Consider the following 20,498-nt stretch of genomic DNA (forward strand, 5'->3'; position numbering starts at 1 on the left):
AGTGAAAGAAAGGACTGATTTGCCAAACAGAGACTTATATTTTCAGAAATGACTAACATGGAAAATTGTTTTGCCAGTATATGCAACTATGTTTTAAAGGCTTTATTTTTCTTTCTTTAATTTGGGAGAGGGATATAATGGTAGTGACAGATGAGTATTTAAAATGGTTGCTAATTAAAAAAATAAATTTACTTTTAAAAAAACATATGCATAAAAATAATGGTTTGATCATGTATATTTATTGTGTATCTAATTTATACTTTAATATATTTAACATCTACTGGTCATCCTGCCATCTAGGAGAGGGGGTGGGAGGAAGGAGGGGAAAAATTGGAACAAAAGGTTTGGCAATTGTCAATCTTATAAAATTACCCATACATATAACTTGTAAATAAAAGGCTATTAAAAAATAAAAGCATATGCATAATAATTGTGAAGCTATCAAGCAATATGTAAAAGTTCCCCTGCTTTGGCACCAGAGAGGGGTGGGGTACAGAAAGAAAATAAGGACTTTTTATATCTGGGGGCAGTTAGATGGCACATTGGGCTTGGAAACATGAGGATGTGAGTTCAAGACCAGCCTCAGACACTTAATAACTGTGGGATCCTAGGCAGATCATTTAACCTTTGCTTCAGTTTCAATAATATAATGAAGATAATAGCACTTAATCTCTTGGTATTGTAAAAAAAACAAATAGGAGAATACTTATAACATGTTTAGCACAATGGCTGACATATATTAAGTACTATGGAAATGTTAGCTATTATTACTGTTATTCTATAAAACCTACTATGTGCCAAAAAGTATGCTAAATGCTTTTACAAATATTTTCTTATTTGGTTCTCATGATAATACTGCAAAATAGGTATTGTTATCCCCTAGTCAGCTAAGTCTTCCTGACTACAGGTTCATAATCCATCCATTCTGCCTCTTCCTTCCTTCAACCTGAATCATATTTTCCACCATATTACTTGTACCCTTCTCTTCCAAAAGACCATATTCTATCACATTTTCTTTTACTGTCTTCAAAGACCAAAACACTTTCAAGTGCCTAGAGTCCCTCACTCTCAAGACTAGGAATTTCAAGATCTTTTGATTTTAATCATACAAATTATTGCTGCTGTATTTTTTATTTTTACCTTTACAACACTGTTCCTATAGAACCAAACTGTCCTATTCAGCACAATTTCACCTCATAATATGCTTTTTCTGATCCAATTAATAGTGTTAGGTGGGCTTTACATATATAAAGAAGGAACATCTTATTTTCATTTTTTCATGTGGGCATTATCCCTAACTACCAACATACATGTCAGAATGGAAGCTTTTAGTGCCTGTGTGACCCTGAACAAATCACTTTTCATTTATGGCCCTCAATTTTCTTATTTATAAAATAAAGATTATAGAGTAGATTATAAATACATAAAGGTTATAAATATATAAAATAAATATACAAATATATAAAGTAAAATAAAATGATATCTGAAAGTATTTTCTACCCCTAAAATCTTGGGATTCTGATTGTCCTGGTATCAGTCAATCACTTTGGCAAATCGCACCCTTATAGGTGTTGGGATAATCTGGCTAGAAAGAAAGAAATCAGCAGTTATAGTTGTCTCCTGGCCTATCTCCTCAGTTCTTTTTCTTGCTTCCCTCAGGGAACTGGGATGACCTCTAAGAATGTTCTGATTTCCTTGGATGGCCTGGTGTGGCTAATTCATCTACTATCAGGTTGGAATCCTTCTTCAGGAACTTTTCCCTGAAACCATGACGTGAAATAAACATGACGTGAAATAAAAATAAAACAAAACAAAAAAGGATCCAAAGTACAGAAATTGTGGGGATTTACAGAGTTCTTATCCTCTGATAATTAAAATCTATCCACAAATTGTCTTGATCAGCATTCTGGCCCTTTTCTTAGACTAACTTCTGTCTAGGAATCATCTTCCCTTCTCCCTCCCCACCTCAGTCAACCCTTGCTTTTCCAACACCCATCTTCTGGATAGGGATTAGGGCAAAAATCACCGTTGCTAGTGTTGGAAAATAAGTCAGAGAATAGTTTAATGAGTCATTCCCAGGAGAATGACATTTTTATGCTTCTTTAGGAACATGTCAGTACAGGTTAGGACAGCCAGCAAACACTGAGGCATCTTAACTCTGCTTCTCAGAATTTGCCCAGAGAATTATTATTTGTTCTGACTTACAATTTCATCAATGTAGGAGAGCTCAGGGTAGGGGACAGTAGGGAAGGAAAAAAAAAGAAAAGTAAAAAAGAAATATACATGATAATTTCACTATATATTTAAAAGGAATTGTAGGTTTTATTTAAGAGATTTTCAGTTTCATGTGCAATCATCTTTTTATTATCTTATGGTAATCACTATATGGAAAAATTCCCAGTTTAATGCAGATGACAGCTGTTCTGCAAGTCTTAAGGAAAAGGTTTCTTAATCTAGAGTCTATCTCTTCTTGGTAATGTTTTTGATGACTTTATTCAATATAATTGGTTTCCTCTGTAATGCTCTGTATTTTTTCAGCATATTTAAAAACATCATCCTAATACCTATCAATAAATTCAGTTATATAAGTGCAATGGAATATTATGATTCTATAAGAAATGATAAGTAAGTTGATTTCAGAAAAGCCTGGAAAGACTTACATGAACTGATGCTGAGTGAAGTAAGCAGAACCAAGAAGACACTATACATAGAAATAGCAAGATTATGTGATAATCAACTGTAATGGACTTGGTTCTTTTCACCAATGAGGTGATTCAGGGCAATTATAATAGACTTGTGATAGAAAGTACCATTCACATCCAGAGAGAGAACTATGGAGACTGAATGTGGATCAAAGCATAGTATGTTCACCTTTTTTGGTGGTTGTTTGCTGGTTTTTTTTCTTTTTCATGTTTTTCCTCTTTTGATCTGATTTTTCTTATGCAGCATGACAAATATGGATATATATATATATATATATATATATATATATTTAGAAAAATTGTTTAACTTGTATCAGATTGCTTGCTAACTTGGGGTAGAGGAAAGAGAGGGAGAAAAAAATTGGAACACAAGGTTTTAAAAAGGTGAATATTGAAAATACTATTTAAAAATTTTTTTAATTATCCTGAGAGGAGATTAATAAGTTTTGCCAGCCAAAGAAGTTCATGACTCCTTCCCCAAAATTCTTAAAATCAGAGCTTTTGACCACAGTCTTAGACTACCACTACCTGTAAGTACTAATTGGTGCAGTAACTTGCTAATGATTACAAAGCCAGTATATAACCAAGGTGGGATGAAGTTCTTCCTTGACTCCAAAATTGAATCACTAATTTCGAGTGAGTTTGTTGTTGCTGAGATTGTTTAGCAAAAACACTTGAGAGGTTTGCTATTTCCTTCTCCAGCTCATTTTACAGATGAGGAAACTGAAGCAAACCGGGTTAAATGATTTGCCCAATGTCAGCTAGGAAGTGTCTAAGGCCAAACTGGAAATTGTATCTTCCCAACTTCAGGCTCAGTACTCTATCCATTGGACCACCTAGCTGCCCTCTGGTGGGTTAGACAAAAAGTCCCAAGGCTTTCTCCTTTTGATAAAAGAAAGAAATTAAGGAAGAAAATAAGCATTTATCCAACACATAATATGAGCCAAATACTATGCAAAGAACTTTATGTATATCCCATTTGATCACTTGAGAAGAAGTTGCTCTCATTATCCCTGCTCTATAGCTGAGGAAACTGAGGCAAACATGTTGGGTGATCTGTCCAAGGCCACACAGTTAAAAAAATTTTGAGATTGGATTTGAACTAAGGTCTTTTTGACTCTAGTGCTTTATCCACTTTGGCCACCCACCTATCTCTAAGATAAGTAATATGTTATATGTTATATATAATATGTTACATTTCTATGGCACTCTAGAACAAAATTCTTGGGTTTTTTTTTAATCCTTATTCCTTTCTTTAATTATCAGCCCTGTGAAATATTAAAGTATAAATATTAAATTTTAAAGTATAAATATTAAAATTCCTATTTTTAAAAAAATAAGAACATTAGGCTCATACTGGTTAAATGATAAGCCCCAGGTCACCCATCTAGTATGAGGTAGAAGGGAGATTCAAAGCTCTAAATTCAAATCCAATCCTCTTTCTATCGAACCAAATTGTCTCCTCAGAAATATACAGGAAGTGAAAGCAATCCAATCCAAGTTCTGCAGAGTTGGAATACATCAGAGAAATCATCTAACTCAAGCCCATCATTTTACAAGTCCCACAGAGATGAAATACATAGGGTAATTTGTTCTGAGACTCTTTCGGATCATAGGGTCATCCCAAGACAAAGCTATGCCCTCCACAAGTAGTTCTAAAGTAGTTCTAAAAACCCTACAAGAAAGTTATTAGGGAATGTGGATTGGCAAAGCCTAAATCCTGGTATAAAACTACCCTAATAAAGACACTCCCTGGCCCTAGAGCTTCTCATAATGCTTAATAATCTATTAGCAAACATTATTTCTCCTTCTCCTCCTGCTTCACTGCTAACCTTTCCAGATTCTGTACCACAACCTTCTTGCCTACCACCCTGCAGTCCTTTTTTTTCTAATTGGTAAGTCCCTGCTTGGGATCACGATTTCAAGAAGTACCCAGGCCATTCATTCTCTCCTGGATCTGTCCCTGATTGCACTCTTTCATTTTGTCCTCTTCCTCCCACACACCTCCCCACTACTTCCCAGATTCCTTTTTTGAGCTATTTTCTGTCTTGAGAATGTAAGATCTCTTAGAGTAGGAATTGTCTTTTTTTCTCTGGATAGTTCCAACATTTGGCAAGATGACTGAAACAGAGTAAGAGCTTAATAAATGTTTTATTTATATCTGTTATTCCTGATAGTACTTTTGCATGAGGCTATCTTTAGAATTTTAAGAGATGGATGGAAGCCTAAAAGATGGATGCCATCATGGAACCCAGAAATATGGAAAGAAATCTGAAATCTTCTCATAGTCTCCTCCTCCTCACAAAGTGAGTATCCCTATGGATCTCTGAGAGATGTTATTTTTTGTGAAGTTCCTTCTGGATTCCCAAGGAACAAAAATAACCTTTGATGATTTCTCAGACAATAAACTTATATAACACTTTAACGATTTCTGAAAGGAGGAACTATATAAACCTAAGCAAAATAAACACCCTTTCCTTATTCTTTAAAAGCAATGAAGAAAATAAAGTAATGGTGACTAAATGTGGGCAAAACTTGTTAATCAAATTATAGGCTCATAAATTTAGAGCAAGAAAAAATTTTAGAAATCTAGTTCCTTGGAAACTGAGTGGATGCCCATCAGCTAGAGAATGGCTGAAATTATAATATATGAATGTAATGGAATATTATTATTCGATAAGAAACAATCAGCAGGATGATTTCAGAAAAGCCTGGGGAGACTTTTATCAACTGATGCTAAGTGAAGTGTGTAGAACCAAGAGAACATCGCACACAGCAACAACAAAAGTATGTGATGATCAACTCTCATGAACATGGCTCTTTTCAGCAATGAGATGATTCAGGGCAATACCAATAGACTTGTGATAGAGAGAGCCATCTGCACCAAGAAATAGGACTGTGGGGACTGAATGTGGATCACAACATAGTATTTTCATCCTTTTTGTTGTTGTTCCCTTGGTTTTTTTTTTCTTTCTCACTTTTTTCCCTTTCTGATGTGATTTTTCTTGTGTAGTATGATAATATAGAAATATATTTAGAAGAACTGCACATGTTTAACCTGTATTGGATTATTTGCTGTCTAGGGGAAGGAGTAGAGGAAATAAGGGAGAAAAATTTGGAACACAAAGTTTTGCAAGGGGGGATGTTCAAAAATATCTTTGCATGTATTTTGAAAATAAAAAGTTATTTTTTAAAAAGTAATCTAGTTCCTTCTTCCCTTCATGGATGAGGAAAAAGACCCACAGAAGTTAATGACTCATTCACCCGATTTTAATCCATTCCAACTCCAGAATCAATGAGTGCTATTTCCACTGAGTTTTGTAGTCTTCAACTGAGGCTCTAATTTCAACCATGAAAAGTATATGAAACACTGATACAAAGTGGTTAGGAAGATTTCCAATGGGATACACAACAGATACTCATAAATGCCCAAAACTATTAAGTCAGACCCATTGTCTGCAGGGATCAGATAAGAGGACTGGGACTGGATTATAGAGCTACCAAGCATCTGGGATAGGATTTGAACTCCTCTTCCTGACTCTAAACCCAAAGCTCTATTTATGTCAGCTAGGCTCTAAATCATAAATTTTAAGTGTCAAAGGTACATCAAAAAGTACTAATCAAAAAAAAAAAAAAAAAAAAAAAAAAAAAAAGAGCTTTATTTCCTTTCATTCCTTGAAAAATTATTAATTATTAAGATACAAAGGAAGGATTTTTTTCACTCTCTATGTGAAAGTTAGGTACTAAATTTAAAATAAGCTAAAACTAAATTTAAAATAATGGCAGGTACAAAAAAAGAACTATTTTTTTTCTTATGAAGGCAATGTGCCCCAGCAGGAAGAATACATGTTATGAGTCAGAAGATTGGAGTTTAAGTCTCTTATGCTATGTGACAAACAATTTACAACTTCTCTACAATTCAATTTTCTTCATCTATCAAACAGTGATAAAACTAGTCCTCCCTATCTTACAGAGCTGCTGCCAGGATAAAATGAAATTATAGATGTGAAAGTGCTTTGAAATACTATGTGAGTGTATTATTTAGGAAATCATCAAATCAGGGTTATATCTGTCCCCTAGGAATCTAAGGTAGACTCCACCAACAGTGGTATCTGAGCTCCATAAGTATGCATACTTTGTGAAGGAGACAGGAAATGTGTGAAAGGATTCCACCACTTAGTCCCTCTGCTTGAGTCCCATCAGGACATCCATGTCTTGAGTTTTTTCTATCTCTGGACATTCTGAAAAAAGTTTTATAAATATGTTTTCAGAAGTAATGCTTTAAAAGGATATGTGCAATTAGGGTTGCAGAGGATAGAGTGCTGGGTCTGTAGTCAAGAAAATTAATCTTCATGAGTTCAAATTCAGCATCAGACTCTTCTTAGCTCTGTGACTCTGGACAAGACACTTCACCCTGTTTGCCTCAGTTTCTTTATTTGTAAAATGGGTTGGAAAAGGAAAAGGCAAACCAGTATCTTTGTCAAGAAAACTCCAAATGTCACAGTCAGACATGATTGAAAAACAACTGGAAAAATGTAATTAGATTATTATTTCATAAGGTATTTTGCAAAGCAAAAGCACTATATAAATATTAGATATTCTTACTATTTTTATTATCCCAAAAAGCAAAATAGAGAACACTAAATATATGCATTCTTTCTCATTTTCTTTTAATATCACCTTACCCTTATCACAATCTATGGGTTGCTTTAATAATAGACCCAATTTAAGAAATCCAATAAACTCTCAACATTTTTAAAGGAATAAAAATGGAAAAGCAGCATAATCTAAGGGCAATAAAGTTGAATTTGGAGTAGAATCAACTTGGAGTTGAAACCTTGGGCAAATTATTCAAACTCCTGAAACTCAAAACAAGAGGATCAGCTTAAATGATTTCTAACATCCCTTCTAGGTTTAAATCTATTATTATGAAATTAGTTTTAAGAGCATAAGGAAAAAGTTACCAGCTATGCATTTCAAATACATATTTTACAGTAAGTTTTGCAAAATGAAATACTTTAAAATTGTGCAATCTTGTTCCTGGGAAATATCTAAACCATAGTTACGCCCTGTCTCCTGATTACAGACTTCTTTTATTTTATACCAATTATTAAAACCAAAAACAAAAAGAAAACATTGCTAGTTGTGAGCTACATATAACAGCAGAAAAAAAAAAAACCTGTATTTTTTTTTCATTGATCTCTTTATACATTTGAATTCTATCACACCAGATGGAGTGTGGCCCAAATAACTTGCCACTCCTTGCCTTTTGAAAGAGTCTTTCAAAATTTCTCTTAAAATAATACTTTAGTCATTAGCAAAATATTTGAGAACCATGCCTCTTAGCCTTGAATCTCCTCAAGAATGTTAGGGTTTATCTTGAACCAAATTAGCAGCATGGAGTAGTAAACTACAGACACACACAAATGTATGTATATGTATATTGTTTAGTCATTTTCAATCTTGCCCATGTCTTCGTGAGCCAATTTGGGGTTTTCTTGACAAAGGTACTGGCCTAGTTTGCCATTTCCTTCTCCAGCTCATTTTACAGATGAGGAAATAGGCAAACAGAGTTAAGTAAATTGCCTAGGATCACACAGCTAAGAAGTGTCTTAGGCCAAATTTGAAATTGAGACAATAACTCTCAGTCTAGTACTATACATCCATATATATGTGTGTATATACATATATATGTATATATAAACACATACATAAATATATATACATAGATATGTGTGTATATTCATATATATACTTATATTTACCCCTACATATTTGGCTCATTTTTTTTTGTCATTTAAACCTTAAGTTCTCTGAGAAATGATATAACATCTCTGATAAATATAATGTCCAGAAGAAAAACTGCAAGACACATATTCTACTTTGCTTTTCTTTTAGTAAAACAACTTTAAAATGGATGGGTAAAAGGAGGCAGATGAATATATGGGGCAAAAACAGTCTCCAAAATGAAATAAATCACTGATTTTAAAGGTAGAAGGGATCTCACAGGCCAGTAAATATAATCTCTTCATTTTACAGATAAGGAAACTGAGATTGAAAAAATGACTGCAACAGGAATACATAGCTACTATGGTTCTAGAGAAGACTTCTGAGGGTCCTATGGACAGCAAGAAGACCCAATCTGTCAATATTTAAAGAAATTAATTCAGATTGGTCACTGGAAAGTCAAATACTGAAGCTGAAACATAAATACTTTAACCACATAATGAGAATACAGTACACATTGAACAGATCCCAATGTTGGGAAAGACCAAAGGCAAAAAAAAAAAAAAAAAAGGTGGGGGGAAGGAGATGGCAGAGGATGAGATGGATAGTGTCATGGAAATGATGAACATGAATCTGAACGGATTTTGAGAGATAGTGGATGAAAGAGGGCCTGGAGTGCTATGGTTCATTAAGTCACAGAGTCAGCCACAACTAAACAACTGAACAACAGCAACAGTAATAGCATTTACCTTCCAGGCCTATTGTGAGGCTTAAATGAGATATGTGTAAAGAGTTCTACAAACCTTGACATGCCACATGAATGCTAACTATTATTAATTATAAAGTTGGGTTTTGCTTGGGACATCAGCCAACCTTCCTCACTGGTGGGCCACACACAGTATTTGGCAAATAATGCTATACCAAATGCTTACATCATAAAATATTATAGTTGTTCTAGTTCTTGGGGCCACAACTACAGAATGGAGCCCTTAGGGCTAACAGTAGGTTGGTTTTAAAGCCCAAGTTAAACTCCTACATAAGATATTTATCACATAGTATTCTATATATTATAGTTATCTATCAATCAATGAACAAACATTTAATAAGCACATACTATGTATCAGGCACTGGACTAATCAATAAACAGTTAATGTTTGTGTCTTACTCCTTTATTAGATGGAGAGTAAAAACTCCATATCAGCTAAAAAAAAAACAAAAACCAACAACAACAAAAAAACCAAAAAATGGATAGTGGGGAAGAATCACAGAGCGAACTTTAATGGACTAAAAATTGCCATGTGCCTAGAACTGAAAGAACTTTAACCTGCTATTTTGGTATCATGTATCAGCTCTTGAGTGATCCTTTGGTCCTTAGCCTCCTCCATGACAAGTAACAATACCATGAGAAAGAGTGGATAGAAAGAAAAGTTGGAGTGTGAAATGCAAAAAGCCTAATCAGAAGATCTGCAAACTCTTTAGGTTTTCATGAAATTTATATTTTGATTTAGCCTCCCAGCAAATTGTAATTATAGTAAGTTACAGAATTCTGTTTTTAAGTCATTCTATCAATATAGGCTTTGTGTTTTAGGGGTTTTTTGTGTATGTGCATAGGAAATATAAACCTTCCCATATCCAATTCATATTGTATATTGAGTATCTCTAGGAGTACTCCTAATTTTTGAGAAATCACAGCTAGAAGCTTAAGCCTAAACTTTAAAAAATGTTTTAAATTCCAGAGAACTTGGTCAGAGGTTTAGTGAGCCAGAGACTGTAAAAAAAAAAAAAAAAAAGGGGGGGGGGGGGGGGGGGGTACTGTCACTGGAAATCCAACCCTCAGGACAGGATCTGGTCCAGATTGCACTCTCTAAGGGCAGAAGGGAAAGAAAGAAGCAAATCCCCTTGAACCATAAGAAATGCTTCTTTTTGTTAACATAGTAAAAATTATTCTGAATCACAAATCTTTTTTTTTTAAAACAAGCTGACTCATTTATAAAGTCCTACCTTCCTAAAAGTATAAAATTATTTTAGATGGATAAAATTATAAATAAAATGATAGATTCTACTATTCTTCATGTACTAGATGGCACAATGAATAAAGTACTAGGCTTGAAGTTGGGAAGCCTTAAATTAAAACCTAGCCATAGACATTCAATAGCTATGTGACCCTAGGCAAGTCACTTATCTTTCTTCCTCATCTATTTCCTCATCTGTAAAATGAGGAAAATAATAGCACTTAGCTTTCAGGATTGATTAGAGGATTAAATGAGATAACATAGAGTTCTTTGAAAATACTAAAGCACTATGTGAAGTACTACTTAAAGTTACCATAATCATCATCATCATCATATAAGTACTTATTTAGAGGAAAAATGAAACCCCACTAAGTTGATTCATGCACAGTATGCAAAATATGCATTTCATAATCAAAATAAAAAGTCAAAAGACCAAGGATGTAAATCACAAGCAAAATGTATGCATATTTATTATGAGTTAAACACTGTAACAGCTATATTGTATGATAATTAGCTATGAATGACTTAGGTATTCTCAGCAATACAATGATTCAAGACTATTCTGAAAGACTTATAATAAAAATTTCTATCTTTTTCCTGAGAAAGAACTGATGGAATCTGAATGGAGATCAAAACATACTTTAAAAAAACAAAAAACAAAAAAACCCAAAAAAACCTTTCATTATTTTTCTTTGATTTTGTTTGTATATTCTTTACAGAATGACAATTGTAGAAATACTTTTATGTGATTATATATGTATAGCATTTCTAATTGTTTGCCTTATCAGGGAGAGAGAAGGAAAAGGAGGAAGAGAGAATTTGGAACTCAAAATTTTAAAAAAACAAATGTTTAAAATTGTTTTTACATATAATTTGGGGAAAATAAAATATTAAATAATTTAAAAAGAATTTTCTTTATCTTTTTTCAATTAGGAGGTGGGACAGAAGGGAAGAAAGGAATTATCTATTAAGTGACTAAGTATTAAATGCAAAGGGAGTAGAAATAAATTTTTGTTAACAGAAAAAAAATTACAGATAAAATTCAAAGAACTCACTATCCCAAACTTCCTACCCATCCTTTATACTTTACTTCCTCATAAAGGCTTTTCTTTTGACTTCAGGCCTCATGGATCTTCCCTTCTATGAACAGGATCATATACCCATATATCCAAATCATATACCCATAATTTAGTAATTAATTGTGTACTGCTTTATCTTGTTTTATGGGTTAGTGTAGGTCAGTCTTGCCTCCTCCATAAGTATTTTGATTTCAATGTCCCCTCTCCTTTCCTCCACAGCTCTTAACACAATGTGAATCATATATCAGTCAATAAATATTTAATTACTCAACAAAATGCTTGATGATTGACTTCAAAGAATTTGATTTCCTTTGTATTTTGTATTCCAAAGTATAAGCATGAATAAGTGAAAGGAAGTACCTGAAGAGGCAAAATAATTTCCATCTTCCCTACTTGTAATTTCTTGATTCAGAGGGTTATGGGTTATTTCTTCTCTTAAATTTTCCATGTGATCATATTCATAATGGCATTACCATTAGACAATTTAGAGTTTGAAAGACTCTAAGTATCATTTTAGATTTTTATGAAGCCATTATCAGAATGTAGAATCAGAAGAAAATTATGTCCTTAAATTTAACAAGCTCAAGATGAGTCAAGTCAACAAGCATTTATTAAATATTTATTACATGCCAGATACATGGGAAATACAAATAAAAGCAGAAAGACACATCCTGCCCTCAAGGAGCTTACATTCTAATGGGGAAGAAAACACACAAAAGAAAGCTGAGAAAGAGATGGGAAAGATGAAAGTATCTGCTGGTGATGAGGAAGTCCAGCTATCAGGAGTGCATCCTGGAAAGGAATTTAGACAAGACTCGCTGTGGAATCCTTAAAAAGGAGATTTTGGGAGAATTCAACTATGCAAAGGGAGAGGCAACAGGGGAAGAGGGAGCAGACAATGTGAGAAGTCCAGGAACGAAGTGTACTTTGAAAAAATGTTAATTATTTTAAAAATACATTGATAATAGATATTATAAGATAAAGAATAGAGTTGGCTTTGAAGTGAGGAAAACTTGTGTTCCAGTTGTAACTTGTACACTGTATAATCCTGGTCAAATCACTTAAATTCACAATACTTGAGATATTTCTCTAATATTGCACTGATAGTGCAGTAATATTGCACTGAAGATGAAGTCCTGGGTTAATAAAGTTAAATGGGTTTTTCTCACCTCAGAGCTCCTTATCCAAATGAAATAATAGATTCAGACCCATTCCCATAATAACAATTAGTGCTTAATAATCAAAATAACTCACATTTTTCTACTAGTTTAAAGTTTACAGAACGGTTTCTCCATTACAGAGGCAGCTAGGTGGCACAGTAGACAAAGTGCTGGGCCTGTAGTCAGGAAAACTTAGGTTCAGATCCAGTCTCAGACACTTATTAGTTCTATGATCCTACGAAAATCACTTAAGCCACTATTTGCCTCAGTTTTCTCATCTGTAAAAACAGGCTGGGGAAGGAAATGACAAACCACTACAATGTCTTTGCCAAGAAAAGCCCAAATGGGGTCAAGAAAAGTTGTACATGAATGACTGAAACAAGTGCACAACAGTATCAACAACAATTCTCCATTAAAAACTCCATGAAGTAAACAGTACAAATATTATTATCAGCAATTTACAGATGAAAAAATTGTAGCTCAGGAAAGTTAAATGGTTTGCCCTTGGTCACAGAGCCAGTAAGTTTCAGAGAAAGGATGAATGGAAGTTTCCTAATTATAAATTTGGAATTCTTTCCAGTAAATCACTGTCTCACATGTAAACCTGGAGTGTATATATTTGTAGCTAAAGAGAAAATGTCAGCTAATTGACAATGCCAGAAAGAACAATTAATCAAGAAATAAATTTATCTCTTTTTGTTCTACAATTTATATGCCAAATACTAATTTAACAACTTATGTTCTGACAACAGGAAAGTTTTGTGTTCATAAACCATATATGTAGAAAACCAACTTCAACTCCTGAGAAGGTAAATTGTCCAAAGTCACACAAGTAATGTCAGAATTAGGAACTGAATTGAGGTTTTCTGAGTCCAGAGATAGTGCTCTTTTTTTTTAAAGGGAAACTGAGGCAAACAGGGTTAAATGACTTGCCCAGGATCACACAGACAGTAAATATTTGAGGTTAGATTTAAACTCAGGAAGATGAGACTTCCTAACTCCAGCCCTGACCTCTATGTGCTATGGCACTACCTAGTTGCCCTTGAGTAATTTCAATTGTACCACTCTGTGACAATGAGAGTCAGACTCATTCTAGAGCGGTTAGCTGCACCTCCTCAAAGTCAAGAACCTTAGTCCAACTTTGAAACATACAGGTAAAGGATTTAACTTCTCTAGATTGAATTGCCTCAAACAATTCTATGGTTATAAATCACAAAGTAACTGTCAATCTGCATTTTTAGAAGAGTTTTCTTGAAATATCACAGATACTCAAAAAAGCATTTGTCAATCAATTGAAATATAGAGACATACAATTCAGCTCCTATTATTATCATTAATAATTATTATTAATTGTAAGTGATAATGTATTTTAATAGTAGTAATATTAATATTAGACATAGTAAAAAATCCTAAAAAATCTGTTGCCTAAGCAAAATTATTAGATTGCAGTATAAAAAAATACCATTGCTGACACTATATTGTCGCCCTGAGCAAATAATTTAACCTTTCTTAGCCTCAACTTGCTCATCTGTAAAATGGGGATAAAAATAGTGTCTATCTCAAGGTTGTGTTTTTTTTCTTTTTGATGATATAAATGTGAGCTCTGATTATTCATTAATTCACCCAATATTTTTCCCTATTGTATATATAGGCTATAGTAACCCAATCAACAGAGAGAAGACCTGGAAGTCAGAAGGTCCTGTTATCTCAATTCTGATATACAATGGCTATGGGACCCTAACCAACCAACTTGGTTAGGGTCCCATAGCCATTGTATATCAGAATGCATAGAATCCCAGGCAATTCTAACCTAATAAATTGCTGAATAACTTCCAATTTGCATTATGGCCTTCAATCAAAGTCCTAAAACCTACAGTCTAAATAAACTAAGAACTGATTATAATACTTACTAGATGAAAGATCCTGTGTAAGTTATTCATTCATTTATGAAATAAGAATAATAGAAAGTGATAATGTATATTAAAGTATTTTGCAAACCAAAAAATTTCTTCCCAAGGACTTCCATACATCCAAGAAATCACAAGTTATTCCAAAAAAAAAAAAAAGCCAAACAGAATATATAATAATAACAATAATAACTATACTACATGTCAGGTACTATGCTAAGCACTTTATACTTATTATCTCATCAGATCCTTACAACTATATATAAATTATACATACACATATTGATTGCATACACATATAAGTACACATGCATTCATACATATATATGTACATATACACAATTATGTATACTAACTACTTAAAACATACCAGTAATAAGTATATAAGAAGGCTAACTATATAATAGTGAAAGCTATTTTGAAGCCTAATCAATTAGGTCTTCATATTTCATGCACAAAATTAAATTCTACCAGGCCAAGCAAATGGAAATATGGCTTCACCACCATACACCACAACATGTTTCACCTTTGCAGTCTCCTCTGGGATTCCTTCCCTCCTTCAAAGAAGAAAAAGGGCAACAAGCTGGCAAATATTCTATTTACATTATATTTCTTCCTGTTAACTGTAACTTTTCTTCCTGCAAACTCTTAACTCCTGTTTTCTACCCTGCAGAAGTAAAATGTAAAACAAACTGCTTGTCCCACTGCAAATACGAGAAAAGAAAGAGTGGGAGTTACAAGAACGAACACCCAACAAGTCAGCATTTACCATGGCTGATATTCAAGCCACCTCACTACATTACATCATGCATGTTGTAGTGGTGCTAATAAACACATCTCTTAAAAGGCAACTGGTTTTCCAAGGCTGATGTTACATTTTTCTGAATGTTGGCCTAGCAATAATTCCCACAAATGCTTTCTACAGTGTTGAATGAGTTCTTCAATGGTCTTTCAGGATGAAACTGATATCTTCCTTCAAAACCCAAAACAAGCAAAAATCTCCCATGTAATTTGCAATTTACTGTGACTAGAAGGCTTATGGGACTCTAAAAGAAAGGTGAGATCCCAGGGCTCAGTGACTTAGCAGGAAAGAATCAAACTTCAGTGTTGGGCATTTTTTGCGGTTTCAGGTAAATCAGAGAGGTGGGGGGTTGGTGCAAAAAAAAAAGAAAACTGAGACGGATCCCGTCTCCACTGATCCCAGAAATCAAAATGTAATCTTTGTGTGAAGGCTGATGGCCGTCATTGAAACTCGCTGGGAATACTATTCGGCCCACTGCAGGTCAAGAGATTAAGGACCCCTTTGGGCCGAGTTAAGCACATCCTTAGGAACTCATGGTCCCAGTCAAAGAACAATCCAGGTGTCTCAGGTTTCCAGCCACTAATGCGGGTTTTAGCAACACAGGGCACTAAGCTTAAGACCTGACTGCCTGAGGAAATCCAACAGGTGTCCAGTTCAGGAAGGGGGGAGGGGGAACACAGACCCGTGAACCATAAAATCCAAGAGCATTTTCCTCTCTCTTGTCCCACAAAAGAACTAGGGTTACTTTCATGGTGGGTGCTTGGGTGATGTTCGACTCGAGAGTCCAAGAGGATTTCTCCACAAGCTATATGGGGGAAAGGGGATAGCAGATAAAGAAGTAGGGTGCAGGGCTATTTGAAACGCAATTCCTCCCTTTCACCACCCCCAGCTCTTTAAGGGAATCCAAACCTTTCCATCCCCTCCCCGGTAACATATTGGAGAAAGGCGCTTACATCCATCCAGCTAATGGTCAAAGTAAAGGGTCGATGCCAGAAACCAGCTTAAGGATTGCAGAAAGGACCGGAATGGGGGGCAGGGGAGAAGCTTTAAGCGAGAATGGGGAAATCGCGGAAGGACTATTGGGGTAAGCGAGAAAATGGGAGACCTGCACCCACCTTCTCCCTCTCTGGTGTAGAGATACTTGCCTTGTTCTCCCTGGCTCAGACTCCCTGGGTCTTGCCACTCTTTGGCGCTCCGGGAAGCTCCCATAGGCAGCACCAAGCGCCGGCTGCGCGCTCCAAGAGCCTGCCCCGGGCAGGAGCGGCCGGGAGCCCGGCGCAGGTGGCAGGAGCGGCCGGGAGCCCGGCGCAGGTGGCTGGGGCTCCCCCGCCCGCTGCCCACGTCCGGGGACTCCGGGCCGGAATCGCGGAGGAAGCTGGCGCTGCCGCGGCTGGGTCAGCCAGAGCGCTTCCCGCGCGGTCGGTTGCTGCGCGCAGGGCGCACCGCCGCCTCGGCAGCTGCAGCAGCAGCGGCAGCCTCGGCCACAGCGGGAGCAGCTGCGCGAAGCTCCCCCTCAGTCCGCGCCGCGGGGAGGGAGCTGGAGCTCGGCGGGCCCCCTGCAGGTGGGGAGGAAGGGAGAGGAAGGGAGAGCGCGCTGAGCTGCTCCAGGGGAGTCTGGAGGCGTGGAGAGGAGCTGCGTGGCAGGGGCGCCGCGGCTCCCGGGGAGGGGCAACCCAGGAGAGGGGGGTGGACAGGGGAGGATGAGATCCACCGCGTGCCTCTTTCCATCCCCATCCCCATCTCTCTCCGGGTTCCACCTCTTCTAAGACTCTCGGAGGGCAGCACTTTGGTAGGGCCAACTGCAGTGCTTTGCCAACTCCCTGGGAAACTGAGTGACCAAAAAAAAAAAAAAAACAAAACCCAAAAACAAAAACCCAACCCCAAAACCCAACAACAAAACCTCTAAAAGCTGATAACGGGGAAGAGTCACCGAGCGAACTTTAGTGGACTAAACGTTACCACACGCCTACAACTAGAAGGAAGCCTCTGTATGCCTTCATGCGGGCCCAGGTCGAGAAACCTTCCCTCCCCGCTACCCACCACTTCCTCTAGCGCTGAGCCTGACTCTCATGCTCTTCCACTCCCTACATACTGAACGAGTCTGGAGCTCCCACTTTCCTCCCATCTACACCCCACCTCTACATTTATCCCTTTAGGGTTCAAAATCAAGAGCCAGTGTGCCCGGGGAGGAAGAAAAAGGAGGAATGTTTCGATTTCTGTATCTGAGAAGGCGGGAGATACTTTGGGGTACAATTAATACTAGGAAAGCAGCAAAGATTCATTTACTTCTAAGGAAAGGTTATGCTCGACAGAAAAGAGGGCAACATGTTCACTCAGGGGAGAGCAAATCTGGAGACACAACTCTTCATGCTCATCCACATAGGTGTTTATGGATGAAGTGTCAGTCGGCTTCTCATCCCTACTGCAAAACCAACACCAGCCCTAGTCACTAACCAAGACTCATTATAGAACCTCCTACGACCAGGGATGTCTAAATATAAGATTAGCACCTCAAGTTTCCCTAGAATGATTTAGATCTGCCATGCAAAATAGTACAAACCCACATACTCCTGCCCAAAAGAAATTGTGCTGGTTTAAAGGAAACAAAAATCCATTTTTGTGAGTCCTGTACTTTTACAGGCAAATGATGTTCCCTCTGTGCTTCAACATGAATCATCAGGATTAATGGCCGTGGTAAGTGGGAAAAGGGCTTCCAGTGATTGTTTAATTTGTTTAATTTTTAAAGGTTCTTATTAGGCTGGTATGTATGGTGAAAGCTTTCTACTATACTAGTTTTAGCTTCAGGTCTGGATGTGACCGCAGATTGTATGAGGTGACCTCTTGGAAGTTCCTTGAAATGTTATGATTGCATACACACTAACAAAGAAAGCCTAGCTTCCCATTTTTAAATGAGATTTTTTGAAGGGTGAAGTGAAACACTGCTAGGCAAAAATAATATGATTGTGAACATATTGTTAGTTATAGGCACTCAATAAATGTTTATTCTTCTCATAGCATTAGAGACCTCAAATTGGAAAGGACCTCAGACTTTATCTAATCCAACCACTTTAGTTTACCAATGAAGAAAAGGGCCCAGGAAGGGCCTTGGTATTTTTGCAAGGTCAAAGAGGTAATATTCTTTAGAGACAGGATTTGAACAGAGGGCACTGGATACCAGAACCATTGTTCTTTTCACATTACCAGAGGGCTTGCCATCTGATTGAATGCTGAGTTGTTTGAGACTTTCCAGGATCCCATTTGGGGTTTCCTTGGCAAAGATAGTGGATTGAGATGCATTTCCTTCTCCAATTCTTTTTATAGATGAGAAAACTGAGGCAAACAGGGTTAAGCGACTTGCCTAGGGTCACATAACTAAAAAGGGTCTGAGATCCCATTTGAACTCCTTTAGGCCCAGCATTTTATGCATTGCTTGACCTAGTAGCTCTGATTGCTGTTTAGGTAATTCCTAAAGTTTCCTTATACATAATGATGATGTGACATCTACTTACACCAAGGAAAGGTAATGAAGCTCAAAGAGTTAACAGAGATTTTTTAGTCTGTCAGCTTTGCACAGAGTAGCTACTTAATAGAGTTGTGTTGAAATTAATTGAACTTTTAAAAAAAGATAATTGAATAACAGTAAAATGCTTTGCTTAAAAAAGGTTTGCAGAGCCAGAACAAAAAGCCAGGCCTTCTACCTCCAAGTCAAGGTACCCTTCCACTACATCCAGCAATGCAGTTATTTAAAGATTGTTTTCTCTCACTTTGACTGAGGAAACACTTTCTACCATACAAGGAGTGAAAGGTGGCCTGTTTGGAAGGAGATATCAAATTAAGAAATTTGTGCTGAATTAGATGCAGGAGAAAGTCACTTAAAACAGTGAAGCTAAAAAGGGAAAGTTTATTTTTTAAAAAACTGATTGTCCGTTTTGTATGAAAAATGCATTTAGAAGTTCATTTTTAAATTGTAAGTTAAGTTCACTGAACTGCATGGAAGAAAGAAGCTCTAATAAAGAACAAATTATAATTAAAACCAAGAAACCCCCAAAGCATTAATATCCTGAGGTATGGTTGACTGACTCATGAAATTTAGACATCATGGATTTGAATGTATGACTTTCTGTTTTATAAAAACCCTCCAACTGAGACCAAACAATGACAATGCCCTGAATCACCCTCCTTCAGCCTTTTTTTTCCCTTGATTGTTCTTGTACTTGCTTAATGAGAGGCTTTGTGTCATAATGGAAAGAAAACCACTTTTAGAATCAGGAAAACCTGAATTCAGTTTATTTCTGATATACTGACTATGTGTGACCCTAGGCATATTTCTTAACCTTCCAGTGGCAATTATGAATGGATAAATGAAGAGCATTTATGAAATACCCACATAAGCACTTAAGCATGGATACAAATAAAAAATCTGAACAGTCCCTACCTTCCAGAGGAAAGGATATTTGAGAGATGTTGAAAAGATAGAAACCAGATTGTACATGCAGAGATAAGAATGAAAAGTCAAAGAGGATTTAGGAACAATGAGATAATTTTTTTATTCAGTGAATCTAACACAGTCTTATTAACTTATGAAAGAAATTGGCCTTCCTCTCATGATCTTAGCCCCCAAGAAAAATTGTTCTTTGGGACAGTCAAAATTTTGATTGTTGAAACATTTAATGACTTGTATTTACATTTTTATCCTGCACCAAGTTATTATCATTGAATTAATATGTTACCTGTTCTATGTCTAGATGTGTCAGAAGCACTCAAATTAGATGTAGTCTCTGCCCTTCAAATGCTTTGTTCTAAGAAAAAAACAAAGCCTCCACCATCATTAAGTCCTAAAGAGTGATGTGAATTTAATTAATCAATTCATTTTTGATCAAAGGCAACAGGAAGACTGTAATAAAACTTCATTGAAATCACATAGAAATGAAAGAGGCTTTTCTGACTGAAGAAAAATCTCAGGGGGTTTCTGATATATACATATTATCTGCAATTAAGCAGATTTCTGCAAATGGATTATTGAACTGTATTTTAGGGAGCAAAGGGTAATTTCATCAGTGTGGGGAAATCCCAGTATAGAAATAATCACTAAGTAGTCAGATGGACAAC

At 36.2% G+C, this 20,498-nt stretch overlaps 1 protein-coding gene across 1 annotated transcript in view; it reads right to left on the reverse strand.

The window, feature by feature from the left end:
- The window catches only part of KIAA1211L (KIAA1211 like), a 228,764-nt gene extending 211,785 nt beyond the window's left edge, over positions 1-16,979 (reverse strand). Inside the window, exon 1 of the mRNA XM_031959121.1 lies at positions 16,535-16,979. The gene's annotated coding sequence lies outside the window, so the exon portion shown is untranslated. The remainder of the gene's footprint in view (positions 1-16,534) is intronic.
- Positions 16,980-20,498: the final 3,519 nt, after the last annotated feature.

Source organism: Sarcophilus harrisii, chromosome 3, assembly GCF_902635505.1.
Source record: "Sarcophilus harrisii chromosome 3, mSarHar1.11, whole genome shotgun sequence".
NCBI lineage: Eukaryota > Metazoa > Chordata > Mammalia > Dasyuromorphia > Dasyuridae > Sarcophilus > Sarcophilus harrisii.